The following is a 13,891-nucleotide window of genomic DNA, read 5'->3' as shown; positions in this document are numbered from 1 at the left end:
ACTTGCTGTAGGTGGTGGTGCCTTTCGGAGCTGTGACGCGAAGTCTGGGTTCAGAGTGGGCCATCAGAGGTCCCATGTTGTTAGCCAATAACTGGATCTGGCCAGACGCCGCTTGAGGTTGCTGCAGGGCAGGTATATAAATGGCACTTCCATTTACAGGGGCTGTTTGTGTCCAGTTCTCGCCATGATGTTTGTATGAAACTTCCCTTTTCTGTTAAGTAACTGCTGTCATCCGCATCAGAAATGGAGCGATCTCTTTCCCTGTGTCGTTGCATTAGCAAGAATGAAACGCTCCTTGCAAAGTCCTTTATGAATTTCATGGGTAATATAATAAAGTGAGAAAATTTGTTAAAATCTTCCCAAAATACAAGACGTCACCTGTGTGCACTGTGTTTTTCCCAACTTGGCCTCTTATGTAAAACAGTAGCAAAATGTCAACTGGAAGTAAATCGCTGTGCCCAGTCCCTGTCACGCAAGCAGAGAGACATCTCAAGCGTGAACGCTTGCTTCAAGCAGTCTCTTTGGTGGGAGTCTTCAAATTTTCCTTTAAACCTTGAAACGACCCCGGCCACTGTTCCTGTCCAAATCCAAACTGGCTGGCAGGCCAGGGAGACCAGATCCTCTCATCAGCACGGAGTTCGACTTCTTTTATATAAAAACCTGATCCTGTTTTATATATTCTTCATTAGCACTTACTACGTAGAACTGTGAAGAAGCATCAGAAAGAGACCCCCAGTTAGTTCCTGTAACCTGTGGAAGAGATGGGTGTATGATATCCTCATCCCAGGATTTGATTTGTTTCCAACAAACAGAAGAAATAATCTCAGCAGAGAAACTGTTGGCTTGAAAATTCACGACAGCCGAGATTCGAAGGGGTAAAGGCAGGTTTGTTGCTGGACAGATTTTTTTCCTTTTCTTTGAAAAACACAGAACACATTTGTTTGGTCAGACCGTACCAGACTGGAGGAAGGCTGTGCACAGAGGTAATTGGATATCTGCTTGGCTGCTTTTCTTGTTTCTAATGGAAATACAAATGAAAACTATAAACCATTAATCTTTAGTTTAGTTTTGCTAAGTATTGAGCAGCATTTAAAAACACTTACTTTGCCTCGGCAGCAGAAGTCGTTAGAGAAGAGGGATTTAGCAGCTGCTGCAGCCCAGGATTTGTACAAGAGCAGGCTTGTTTCTCCTTTATATAGGAGGGGTTACAAGACAGGTAAAATTAGTTACTTAGGGCTTCTATTTAAAGCTCAAAACTTAAGAAATTCAGAAAGTTTTGCCAAATTGATTTTTTTTTTCAACTGATAAAATAAAAAAAATATTTCTCATATTTAAGTGAATTTATAAAGGAATGTAATTTTAAAAGTACGTTTTTACTGCTCCTTTCTTTCCTATCTCCCTGCCGCCAGCATGATCAGTGAAACGCTGCCAGGTGTAAAATTTAGAAGGTTCAGTGTCCAGTGAAGCAAAGGGAAAACATCCTGGGGATTTCAGCTTTGAGCTCTGGCACTGCAGAAGACTCCACATTTTTAGACAGAAGTTATATTGTGGTTGTCTGTGTTCTTCCAATCTGCCATTACCTGCTGCTACCGCTCCAGGAAACGTTAAGCCGTTTCCTATTTGCATAAGAAGACGTACAGAAGGTTTTGATGCTCCTCTCTGGAGCGTGCTGGGAGTCAGTGGGAGAACCAGAAGTCCCGAGCAGACCTTTGATCCCAGGGCTTTCGTGCACTCGGACGTGCCAGGCAATGACCTCATTTAGAATTCAAAATAATACTAAAATCTGGCAAAAAAAAAAAAAGAAGGGGTGGGGTGGGCGGCGGGCGTTGCCAGGAGATGACCAGATAGCATTGCTGTGGGGCTGCTCTTGTCCCCTAAGGCTGGGGCATGCCCAGACCCTCAGCCGTAGCACGGCTCCTCATCAAATCGAATACAGCGGTGCTGGGGATAACCACCCCTTCTTCGTTGCTAGGAGATGCTTGAATCACATTACTGCCGATGTGCTGCCGGCACCCGAATACTTTAATGTTTCTTCCATTTCCAGAATGCTCCGGTGTGGAGCAAAGACGGAGGCTGGGCTGTAAAATCACTTCTAGGTCAAGGGAGAGAGAAGGAATGCTGCTGAAATTGGCAGGTTTCTTAAAGAATGAGCAAAGTCAGTGGCTCCTGCAGCGTCTAAAGGTGTGTTTTATTTAAAGTTACCAAGCGAGGTATTGCATTTCTTTCACGTAGAGCTCCCAAAGACTTTCTTCCCTTTGGGACATCGATTTGGTCTTCATGCCGAAAAGACCTTTCGAAGCCGGTAGGAACCACGACAGTAAGGTGCTGCTCAGTGGGACCGTGTTCCTGTGTGATCGGTCAGCTTGTGAGCAGGCACCCACCCTCCTCCTGCACGTCACAAACTTCCTGGAAGATAAAACTCAGCTTGTGGTGTTCACAGTTTTGGCCAATGGATCAGAACACAGTCAAACGTCTTGATGTGTTGGACAGTTCACCGTGTCTGAGCCTCAGCTGTCTCCGTTCACCCTCAGTGCTCAGAAGAAAGATGGAAAGCCAAATAAAGATATGTAATAAATAGGACCTGACTAATTTATTCACGCAATAAAACAGCAATAGCCTAAAGTTAACTGAGCAAAACCAGACTCGCACTAAAGTGCTAAATTAATACCTCCCTGCTGCACAGAATCCGTTGCTCGAGTGCGTTTTGCAGAAGTTTAAAAAGGCGGCATTAAGTGTGAATGTGTTTTAAAGATTATTAGAAAAGGCACTCCTTGTGGGTAATTCTGCTTTCCATTATTTTTAGCACTACATTCAGAATATTTTAGAATAAATTGTATCGGCAGCTCTTGAACTGCACTGCATAGCCACAGCTGACTATAAAGACATTAAAGACCGACAGTCCTGATGCCTTTTTTCAGCAGCTAACCAACGGTTGGAAATTATTCTCCGTCGGGTATTTATTACCTCCTTCCTCTTACTGTATTGTTTCTAGCTTTCAGCCCTGCCTCGCAGCAACTCTTCGTGACAGCGCTGCAGTATGTCCTGCTACAGCGTCTGCAGGCCTGAAATCTCGCCGTGCTCCCCATCGCCCTGGCGCGGCCGTGCTGCGTGGCACAGCGGGACGGAGAGCTGCCCGACACGGTACCTCCTCCGCTGCAGGCGCAGGACGGGGCGCCTTCCAGCAAACCCCACGAGCGGCCAAGTGCATTTGGATAACTGTGTATTTGCATAAAGGCAGTACAGGATTCGGTTTATGCTCTGACGGTAGGACTTAGTCAACGGTTTTGCATGCTTTACAGCTGGACTGTGTGCCCCGCGTTTGGTTTGAGCGATGCCACGCTCTGCGAGCAGCCGGTGGTGTCACAGAGCGACTGGGGCAGGCTGTGACCTCCTCGTGTTCCTTGAAGGAAGAGTCACGCTACTCGTTATGTGGTAATGCCTCTTGCTAGCTTGTCGTCTTATCTTTGTAGGATGGCTAGACCTTACCCGCGGTGCTCATCACCCTGCGCGGCTTTCTGTGGACAAAATTTACAGCTACGACTCCCTGAACACCTATTAAAAGGGCAGGCAATGGTGCCCGGACCTCCTGATGGCCTGAAAAATGAGAGAACCTCAAATAGTAGATAAAAATAGGGAGGGTTAGAAATTAGGTAACTGGGAAGGAAAGTGAATTTTAAAATGTTGAATGTTCAATAAGCAACACAGCAGAGCAGAAAATGGCAAACCCTACCCCTTCCCTGAGTCTGAAGTAATTCTGGGCTGACCACGACTCCTGTCCTGCGCCTGCAGATCTCAGCTGCGCGGCTGAGAAATGGCCCTTTGTAGCCTTGTAATATTTTTATTGCTTGCAACATTTATTTTAGCCACAACAGTGAAGCATCCCTCTAAAAGTAAAATACTGACACATCTGAAGGAAACCCACAGTCCATAACATCATTTAGCAGAAAGAGATTTTTATGTTGTTTTCTAGCTTCCATCTCTCTAATGTGTTTTAGTGATGGATGATGTTGCAAAAGGGTCCAGTTCATGATGCTGTATAATCCACAACCGGTGGAGCTGGAGTGGGATTGCATTCACCTTCAGCAGCGGTGCGGCTCCCCCGCGCCGTTATTTCCCAGCCCCTCGCTTCCATCAGTCTGACTCCTGTCTGCGTGAAAGCCGAGTCAGAGAAAGTAGAACTGATGTCTTCCTCTGCGTGGTGGATCCTGTTACAGGATATGGGAGTTAAACATGGTCCTGAAGTGTGAACCTTGGATTTGAATATAATAATTCTTGGCTAGACTCTTTCTCTAAGCTTCGTGGAAATTGCTAATGTCATTTTACTTATAAATTATAAATGTTTCTACAGTGTGCCAGGTAATTTAATACTCCCTAGAAATTAAGCCATTAATCCAGTCTCCATCAGACATTTTCATGCTTTTTCCTATAATAATGCACAAGAAAAGCTCTCCTAAAAGCCTACAAAACACTATATTGTCTTTTTTCAAATCTTTCCTTGATTTTTGCCCCTAGCGTACTGCCAATAAAATATTCAGCAACAGCCAGGCAGCTACTCTCCTGCAGCCACTGCTTATTGCATTAGTCACAATTATCTCTCTCTACATCCACCTGCTGCTATTCCAGCTCTTGTGGCCTTTTCCAGTTGTGCAAATATATATGCGCGCTCTTGAATTCATGAATAGGATGAATAATCACTTTCGGGTCTTTGGAACAACCTATGTCCCTCAAGATAAGGACGTGAACAAGTGTTCAATCAGAGATTTAAATTGTAAACTCCTTGGAGCAGGAATGGGTTTCTCCAGGTCTGTATAATGCGTTTTGCGCTGGAGGACTGTAACTGGACTCCTGTCCTACTGTGAATAAAATGCTAAGGTTGAAACCAGTAACTAATGACAGCAAAATAACGGCCAGCTAAGGAGAAGTGGTAACCTCTGAAGAAGTGGTCAGGCATTAAAGCCAGTTAGGGTGCTGCTGTTTACTAAAAATTACAAAGTGATGCCTCTGCACTTGGCGAGACGAATCCCTTTCTGGGGAGGAGGCAGTGCTCTGGAGGGGAGCCGCCAGCCCCGTGCCTTCTCGTGCGCAGGGATGTGCCTGGGGGGCAAGGCGTTCCTGGCCAAGTGAAGTTGTCATCCGCAAGGCCTCTGCGATCCCTGAACAAGTGAGACTCCCTCAGTTAGGGCTTCTTGCCCGCGGGTGCCAATACTAGTTCCTTCCAGCGGGCCGCAAGCACGTTGGGAGGGGAGAGGGATATTGCTGTCGCTTGTCCTGCAGCTGCGGGGATTCTGAAGGCTGTTGCTAAGAGGCTTTTGTTGTTTGCGTCAGTTCATTTCTTGGCTTTCCCCAGTGTTTCACTGATGGTTTTTCTCTGTTTCGTTCTTCCCTCTAGCCCGAGCAGCGGTGTTTGCCCCTGCTTGCTCCAGGGCTGTGCAGCACGCAGCTCCGGCAGCGGCTCGCTGGGACGGATACGTGAAGGTGATCCCAGGAGCTGCCCGTACGGATTTCCTCAGGAGGCATGAGCAGGGGTAGGTGACACACAGTTACTCGTTTGTTCCTGACGTGTGATTTTGCACCCCATATGTGTATTGTGGCACGGGGCAACGGCAATAGCACATCCTCAGCCTCACCGTTTCCCTGGTGTCTGTGACTAGTAAAGGTACCTTAGCAGTCAGTAACGGGCTCCCGGGTTTTCAGAAAGACCATACTTCTGCGTGAAAGCCTGGTCTTGCCAAATCTTCCTGGGGTTAAATCTACCACCTCACAGTCAGTGGGCGGACTCTCTTTGATTTTAGTGGACTTTGGATTCTTAGCTGTATATTTACAAGCAAGTAAATGCCTGGAAATAACAGGCTGTGAAATACCAAGGTATTGGAAGTATTGAGCTGCAAATGGAAGACGTGTCTTCAGATGAACTTCTGCTGAGCAGAGGGAAAGGCGGTCAGCAGTGGGAGCGCGCGTCGCTTCACGCCAAATGTGTTTGAATCCCCTTGCAACATTTTGACTCACAATTCAGTGCACTCACAGTAGTGGAAATCTGGAGACCTTCTTCCCAATAATCATTTAGTGTATGGAAAAAATGAAGTATAGGAAAGTTTTGGATTGCAGCCCATAGGGTGGAAGTGAATGATCACAATAGTTGAGCCATTGTTCACCGTGCTGTCATCATCTATCAGAAAGTCGGAGTTTGTAAGCAGCAGCTGTCTGGGGAGACAAATCAGCTGAAAAAATGATGTCTTACAGGTTTCCAGATACTGACCCTGGGAATGTAATCAATTATAAAATCAATGGAACACATGGAACTTGGGATCACATTCTGAGCACGCCAGGTTTTGGAGGATTCTGGCTGTGTCGGAAAATGTGAGTGCTGCAGGAGTTGACTTCCTGTCTTTATAAAAGATTACTTTATAAGCCGAAACAATCGTGATTCACACATGCCAGCACACTGTCCTCCTCTGCAGTACACTGATTGCAGGTTTTCATCGTTCCCCTTGTATCCTGCTTTTATCCCGAGTTGTGAAATAGCTAAGGAAGGTGCAGAAGGTAGAATCGTGATACTGCATCAAACAGAATGGGTTTAGAGATTGGATACAGGATCCACGTGTGTTTAATGGGGAAAGCTTGATTGCAGTAAAGTCAAGGCAAAATTCCTATTGCCTTTAGAAGGACCAGATCTTCTCCCTACCTTCTCTTTTGGAGTTGTCTATTGTCTTTTTTTTTTTTTTTTTTCCTTCTTCCTACCTAGACTTTTAAATATACTATTTGCTTCCCAGAGCAGTCTGTCTTACCCTTTAAAGTATGTAACAACTGTATCCAGCACGTTTGCCACCTCCCAGACGTACCTGCTGGGTAGTTCCTGGTCAGCTTCCCCTTCCCAGAGTATTGTACCTGCCGTAAGAGAGAAAAAGAAGGACAAAGGGAGTGACCCACAGCTGGAAGCAAAGCTGGTGGCAGGGGTGGGAGTTGAACAAAGGCTTTGAGTACTGACCCTGGGACCTGCCTGAGTTGCTGTTCTGGTTGTCTTTCTGTGCTTTATTTATTTATTTTCAAACATGCCAGGCAGGGACAGGATTATAAGTGTAATTAAAAGTCCTTAGGATTTGTGTCCCTGACTGTCCTGAGCACTTTTAGAAAAGCTAAGTCTCTATAAGCAAGTAGTTAATGGGCGTTTGATGTCTTTTTTTCAGATATCCACCTAAAAACATTTTAATGTGTTTTGATGTTTGGGAATACGATGCAACTGTACTACGAAAATCAATATTCTTGAATATTCCATTTGAGAATATCTAGTATCTATAACGTCTCTCTGAAATCTTATCTATTGAGTCCATAAATGGCATAAAAGGTGCTTTTGCTAGAGAGCAAATGAATTCTGTTTCTGGGAAGATGGTTTACAGCATCTTATCAAAAGGATTGTGCGTGGTATCTGTTGAATCGTGCTGCCCATTTCCCCCAAATACAGAAAGTAGCTAGAGAATACTTTTCATTAGGGATAATTTTTGAGGCTGGACAGATCAGCAAAATAATAAGGTTTGGAATTTGGTGATTAGTAGGCCAGTGAAGTTAAATAATGGTTTAATAAGAGCTAGAAGCAAGAAGGACCAAATGTAAAGTACAATCTGCAGTAGGTAAAAGGAATTGGGACTGTTCTCCAACTCTGGGTGGGTTCAGTTCAGGGCCGGGCTGTATCTGCACCTCAGTTGCTGTGTGCTGCAGAGGGGAGGGCTGTGTGTGACAGCTCTGTGCTTTCTGCAGTGGTGGAATATTGTTAACATTGATGAGATGCTTCTATTCTGTACCACGGTGATAAATGTCTTTCCATCGGTGTTGGCATTTTGCTCACCAAAGCCACAGATCCAGGACTATAATCTTTTTCTCAAGGTACTAGAGGGTTTCTTCAGTCTGAGATGCCCACTAGACACTCTGCAATAGTCTCTTTTGGGGAGTGCAGGAATATGGGGGGATTTTTGATGTTGCACAGCTGAAATGGTGGTGCTTGCATCCAGGGGAGCGCGGGGACTGCTCCTGCCCTGCGCTTGCAGAGCTTCAAATCTGCCTCTGGCAGTGGGAAGAAGAGAGAGGCTAAGCAGGGCTACACATCAGCCCATCGGGTCCGGGGGAAGGCAGTCCTCCCGGGTGCTGCCCTCCGTTATTTACTGCAGGGACCTGAGGCGGAATTGTTGGGGGGATATTCAACACAGAGCACCAGATCTGCAGGCTTGGATGAATGCAGAAGTGAGATTTCTGTGTTGTGTGCCCATTCACAGAAACCAACTCCGTATCAATTAGGGAGCACAAATTTGTGGAACTTCATGGCTTTTTTTTTTTTACCTTTTTTATTTGTTTATAAAACTCCCTTTCTATTACAGGCAGAGAACACTGCAGCAGCCATTCCTCGCCAATATATAGCGCCACTGCGATTGCTGCGACTCGCTCAATGCTTTAAGGACATGCTGAGCGTTGTAAAGAAAACATTAATAAAAAAAAGCTTATAAGAGGCACAGAGTTCAACCATACTATGCTTTCTTGTTTATAACAAGATTTGTGTTCTTATTTTTTTGCAGGTCTTTTAATAGAACTTTTATCAATTTATTCTGTCTTTTCAATTACATACTACTTAACCTCAAGCACCATTAAAACCCTTCTCCAAAAGAAATAACATGAGATCCAAAATAGCACGTTATATCTCTCTAATACCCAAGAAGGTGGTTTCATTCATTCAGTGATATGTTTCTGAGACGGTTAGAAGTTCTGTAGTTTTTGAAGTTGATATAATTCCAAACATATTAAAGTCTAGGAGCAGTTTTCATTTTAAATGTGAATAATAGCTATAAAAGTTCTTTCTGGATACAGGTCCTTACCTTGTGAACAGTTGTTCATTTCTAAGGGTGTTCTCATTAAAAGACACAAATGCTGGCCATGGGGTCAGGTGTAAGTGGTATGTATGGTGTCGCTGTACCTTTACGTACAGGGTACACAAGTAGAAGTAGTTATAATGTGTGAGTAGGAAGCGGGCAGAGGTGGCACAGGCACTTTGCACCTGCCTGCTTCGTTATGTCCCTATCACTTCCACTTGTGCTTCTTTACAGTTGTTAATCGCGTGATCGGATGGCGAAACCTAATGGGAATTAGCATCGGCTCTTCGCCGATTTTTGTCATTTGAGTAGTTTCTTCTGTGAAGAATCTAGAAAGGATCTTTTCTTTTACTTCACCACACCTGCCTCGGTGGTGTACCGCTGTCTCGCCGTGGGTTGTACTTCCGCCTTACCTCAAATCAGCGACAGCCACGAGAATTGGTCCTTGGTTACGTGGGCACCGCGGATCAGCATGGGCGTCTGGGCTCCAGGTCAGCCATTCCTTAGTCATCTCTCTAAGTTTTATTTAAACAATGAGATTAATGGTAAATTTAGAGGAAATTAAGATGTTGGTGTGTGTGTGTGTCTTATTTGGAAGTACAAAAAGAAAGGATTTCTGAGGTGAAGAAAATATTTTCAATACTTCATACTGCTGACAGTTGTTATGGGTTAGGGGAGCTCAGTGGTTCCAGAAACACAATGCTAAAGGTAAAGTGAATACCACGAGCTTCCTGATAATCCTTCGACTGTTTAAACAGTTCAGCCCTTGGGGTTCAAAGTAAGGAGTTCAAGGATGCCTCAGTCTGACTGCTGTGGGTTTGGAGCAATGCCATGAAAGCCAGAAGATTTCGCATGATGTGACTTCATTGTAAAATCTGAATATTGGATTCAGGAGTTTCAAATGAGGTAACATATACTATAAACGTTTCCAATAATGAGTAAGAAAGGCAAAAACATTAAGGCAGTGGTATAAAATCTGAGCATCAAGAGAAATGGAAGGAAGAAATCCTCTTGATGCACAGTCTTGGGTACTGGCGTTCAACCTGAGGCAAGCCTCGATAATGTGAAATGGTCAAGAGGAAGCTACATCTGCTTTAAAATGCTGAACTACCCACATCCACCCCGACTGCTCTGTAAACAGCCCTGCTATTGATCCTGTGAGATGGTAATGTGGAAGGACAGGTAATAGCTGTTATTCAAAGCACACTCCTGCTGAGCATAAACAAGTTCTAACTTTCAGGCAATGGAAGGAAACAGAAAATGTTGTGGTTGTTATAACTGAAGAAGTCTGGAGCTGACACGTCAATGTATTTGTGGCTGATTTTGACTTTCCCGAGATGTATTATGAAAACTCTTTCTTGTTGATGTGAGGTTTTTGGAAGCGGGTAGTGGCTGTGGGATTCTCTCCTAGTGGCAGCTCCCCTGGGACTGCTGCCAGAACAAGGCTGATAAGGCTAAGTGAGGGTCGGTACACATTTAACTAATTTAGGGCAATGGGAAAGCCTTCACGTTCCAGGCAAGTTTTATGGCAGGGTGCTGTTTGCTCCAGAGGATGACGGAAAGACTCTGCTCTTGCTCTTCAGCAGTTTCCAGAAATTTGAGATGACTTTCATTTAACTTGAGATCCATATGTTCATCAGATTGTGATCATTGATGAATAGTTTTGAATCGTGACTGGTATTTCGAACATACAACGTTCCTCATAAAATTATTTTGGACACTGTTATTCCAGGCACATAGAGCAGTTTTGATTCAAGGTGAACTACATCACTCACCGAAATGAGGTATTTATTGCTAGGGGAAGAAATTCCTTCTCCCTCCCCTAGAAGTCAGCAGTGTATGCCAGCATGCATTTTTACAATATTGGTTTTATAAGAACAGTTTCTCACTTTTACTCATTTGAGAATTGAATTAGTTTTTGCTGCTGCTTCACTGACTTCACAGAACATTTCCCCGCAATCATTTAACACGCTATTAAATTCTAGAGTATGTTGTCTGTACATCTGATAATTTGATTTTGAGTGATGTTTGTGTCATTACTAAGCATTTTAGTCAGCAACAACAATGTTAGTAATATGTAGGGAGGCTTTTAACAATGAGCTCAAAAAGAGATGTAGAAACCCTGGTGCAAGGCTGGCAATGACCAGAATGGATTACTCCCGTTATCTTCCAACAGCTTCTGACGCTCGAGTCACTTAAACTTGCTGCTTTTGCATTTTCATCGGCTTCTTTAGTTTCTTCTATCTAGTCCAAACTGTGCAAAATTGGATTTCCTAAAGCTATTTTTAAACAGTTTGGAGTCTCCAATCTACAAAACATGAAGTATTCTGAGGATTGTGCTTCCCTCCAAATGTCTTTATATCGCGTGTTGTTATTCAGGGGCTGTCGGATGCCAGAGAAGACCTAACAGACTATTAGCTGTGGCCATCTATTTATTCTCCAGGTCTGGGCCCCGTTACCCGGTGCAGCTCATTCCGCTGAAAACAAACGCTATTAAAGCCGTACCAGTTTGAAAGTATCGAGCATGAGAGAGGATTTGGTTTGTCCGAGCACCAAATCTGACAGAGAAGTAACTTTGGCTTTAGCAATGTATCATGTGGAAGATCTGTACAAAAGGGAAGAAAAAAGAAAACCCTGTTTAATCAAGAATGCAGATTTATCTTTCTGCCCACAACTGTTCATGGCAAGGCGAAATGTGTTTATGTCTGGGGCACCACGTTACCAATCTGTCAAGAACAGGAGCAGTTTATTGGGCTCCTTGGTGGCCTCCTCTCCAGTCTCTCCCACCACAGAGAGTGCCTGTTCTCTGTGAGCATTTGCGTGATTGTGCTTTAATGCGGATCTATGATGTGATCTAATTGAGAGTAAAAACCCATCAAAGTACCGGTGACTGGAAGCCAGCGTGGCTTAAGTTCACCTTTGCAGATTCCAGAAGTGCACAGGCCCTGATCTGGCTCCACGTAAGAGCCAGCACCAGCTCGTATACCAATCGCTGACGATCCCGAGAGCAGGTACCTCTTCTGCCTGCAGTCAGCAGCTCTGTTCCACTTACTGCCTCTCGGTCTTCTGGCTTTGCCATTTACGCGGAGGTTCACTGAAAAAGGTGGAGGTCTCTGATTGCTGGGTTTGTTTTGCCTATCTGAACCTTTCCGAATGTTGTGACAATTCAGCTTTCTTGGAATTCAGCATAAGAGCAATAACTGGCTGAAGCCATATGCTAAAAGAAGCAGGCTCTGCTCTGCAGTCGCTGGTGTGGGTATCATTAGGCTGAGGTGGAGCAGCAGCTTTTCTACCACTTGGTCTTCGGGTCCAGGATTGGGCCCTGGCAGGACTAACAGCTAACAGAGACTGCATTGCTTCGCTTTGCTTTCTCTTGGTTGGTTTGGGGTTTTTTTTCTGGGGGTAGGAAAGGTGATACGCTGTGATTAGCAGCAAACCTCTTACTTTGCTGCTTATTGGGCTTTGTGTATTTTTGGTTTCTCCCTAAAAGTCTTGTCCTAGATAATTCTCCTGTGGCTTGTGAATGCTTTGGTTTGTGAACATTTAATCCAGTGTGGGCTTCAGCAGTAATTAGTAATGTGGATATTTATGGAGACATTCTAACCTGCATTGTTCATGAATATTTCACCATGGTGGAAATTTCACACCCAATAAATCACTAATGAAAATGTCATTTCCCAGCTGCATTTACCTGACGTGCTGTTAATCTTGCTGTACCCGTTGGAGGCAGAATTACTGTCAGATTTGCAACACAGAAAGGAATTGATTTTTAATTAGTGACCCCAATAGTGTAGGTTAAAAATTATTTTTTAAATGGTGATTTAATGGCCCTTTTCACATAATGCTATCAGCTTCATTGCCTGTAGTGATGTTTTGTAGCAGATGCTTTGAAGGACAGCATAACAACTGTTGGGATCGAAGGGATTAAGGAGAAGAGCAATGGTATGGGGAAAGTGGCTCTGAAAGCAAGAAGTGTCAGAGGCGTCCCGGGAAACCCATCGCCCTCCGTATTGCCAGAGCTCGCAGGGCAAAAGTGCCAGTCTCCTTGCATTTGGTCGCTTCCCAAAGTGGTCCTGAACAGGGCCATCCGACCCTCGGGTGACATTTCACGAAGGCAATTATTGCAAGAGATATTATCGTGTTTGGAAGGATCATAAATTATTTTGCCCAATTTATGAGTTTTACTCTTGTTTTTTCATAATGTAACATATCGTTGCCAGCGTTCTTGTGGTCAGACATCTCTAATGTAAGGGATGACAGAATGGCACGGCACAAAAAGAGTGCAGCTTTCCTGAGATCGTCACTGCAGATTAACTAATTGCCTAAATAAAGTTAATGAAATACTAGAATAGGATGGTTACTGCTAAAAAATGATCATGGAAAAGGATATGAATCATGCCATATGAGGGAGCTATAGCATTCTCCTTTCTTGAAAAAGCTGCATTTTATTATCCTGTATATTGCTAGCTGCATTTTATTATCCCATATATTGCTGACTGCAGATCCTCACAGGAAAAAAAAAAAATTATTATACACTGGTCAGTGTCTGTGAAGCCTTCAGCTCGTTAGATTCTGGGAAAATATGAATTTCCAGAAATCAAGCTCTGCTTCTGAACTTGTAGGTCTGCGTACCCTTGTGCAGACAGATGCTTCTCAGTGTAAATATTCCAGCAAGCAGCTCTGCAGTCAGCCGAGCAGTTGCGAGTAGGGAACGGTAACACCATCTCCTCCTCTCAAAGGAAGCCTTGGGATTTTCACCTGAATTTTGAATGCTCCACAGTTGAGCGTTGGCTGCATCCGTGGTGATTCAGCCCTTGATAAGGTCATAGGCTTCTCATGTATCTGCTGCTGTGGCTTTCCTGCAGGAAGGGTGACCCAGACTATCCGTGGGCTCAATTTTGAGACTCTGATTCAGTCTGGGTCGTTAAACAGACAAGTTTGCCACAATTCACCTGATACAGCAGATATCTGACACGTCTAAAATAAGGCCTCTTTCTGTAACTGCCACAAATATGGATTGAAGAGCTTGAACCACCCAA

General features: G+C 44.2%; 1 long non-coding RNA gene across 1 annotated transcript in view; it reads left to right on the top strand.

The window, feature by feature from the left end:
* Window positions 1-9,281, top strand: part of LOC129213295 (uncharacterized) — a 98,609-nt gene extending 89,328 nt beyond the window's left edge. Inside the window, exons 3-5 of the long non-coding RNA XR_008579411.1 lie at window positions 5,390-5,525; window positions 6,241-6,357; window positions 9,087-9,281. This is a non-coding gene — a long non-coding RNA (uncharacterized LOC129213295). The remainder of the gene's footprint in view (window positions 1-5,389; window positions 5,526-6,240; window positions 6,358-9,086) is intronic.
* Window positions 9,282-13,891: the final 4,610 nt, after the last annotated feature.

The sequence above is a fragment of the Grus americana genome, chromosome 15 (genome assembly GCF_028858705.1).
Source record: "Grus americana isolate bGruAme1 chromosome 15, bGruAme1.mat, whole genome shotgun sequence".
Lineage (NCBI taxonomy): Eukaryota > Metazoa > Chordata > Aves > Gruiformes > Gruidae > Grus > Grus americana.
The sequence above is the reverse complement of the archived record's forward strand: the minus strand, read 5'-3'. Positions and strand labels throughout refer to the sequence as shown.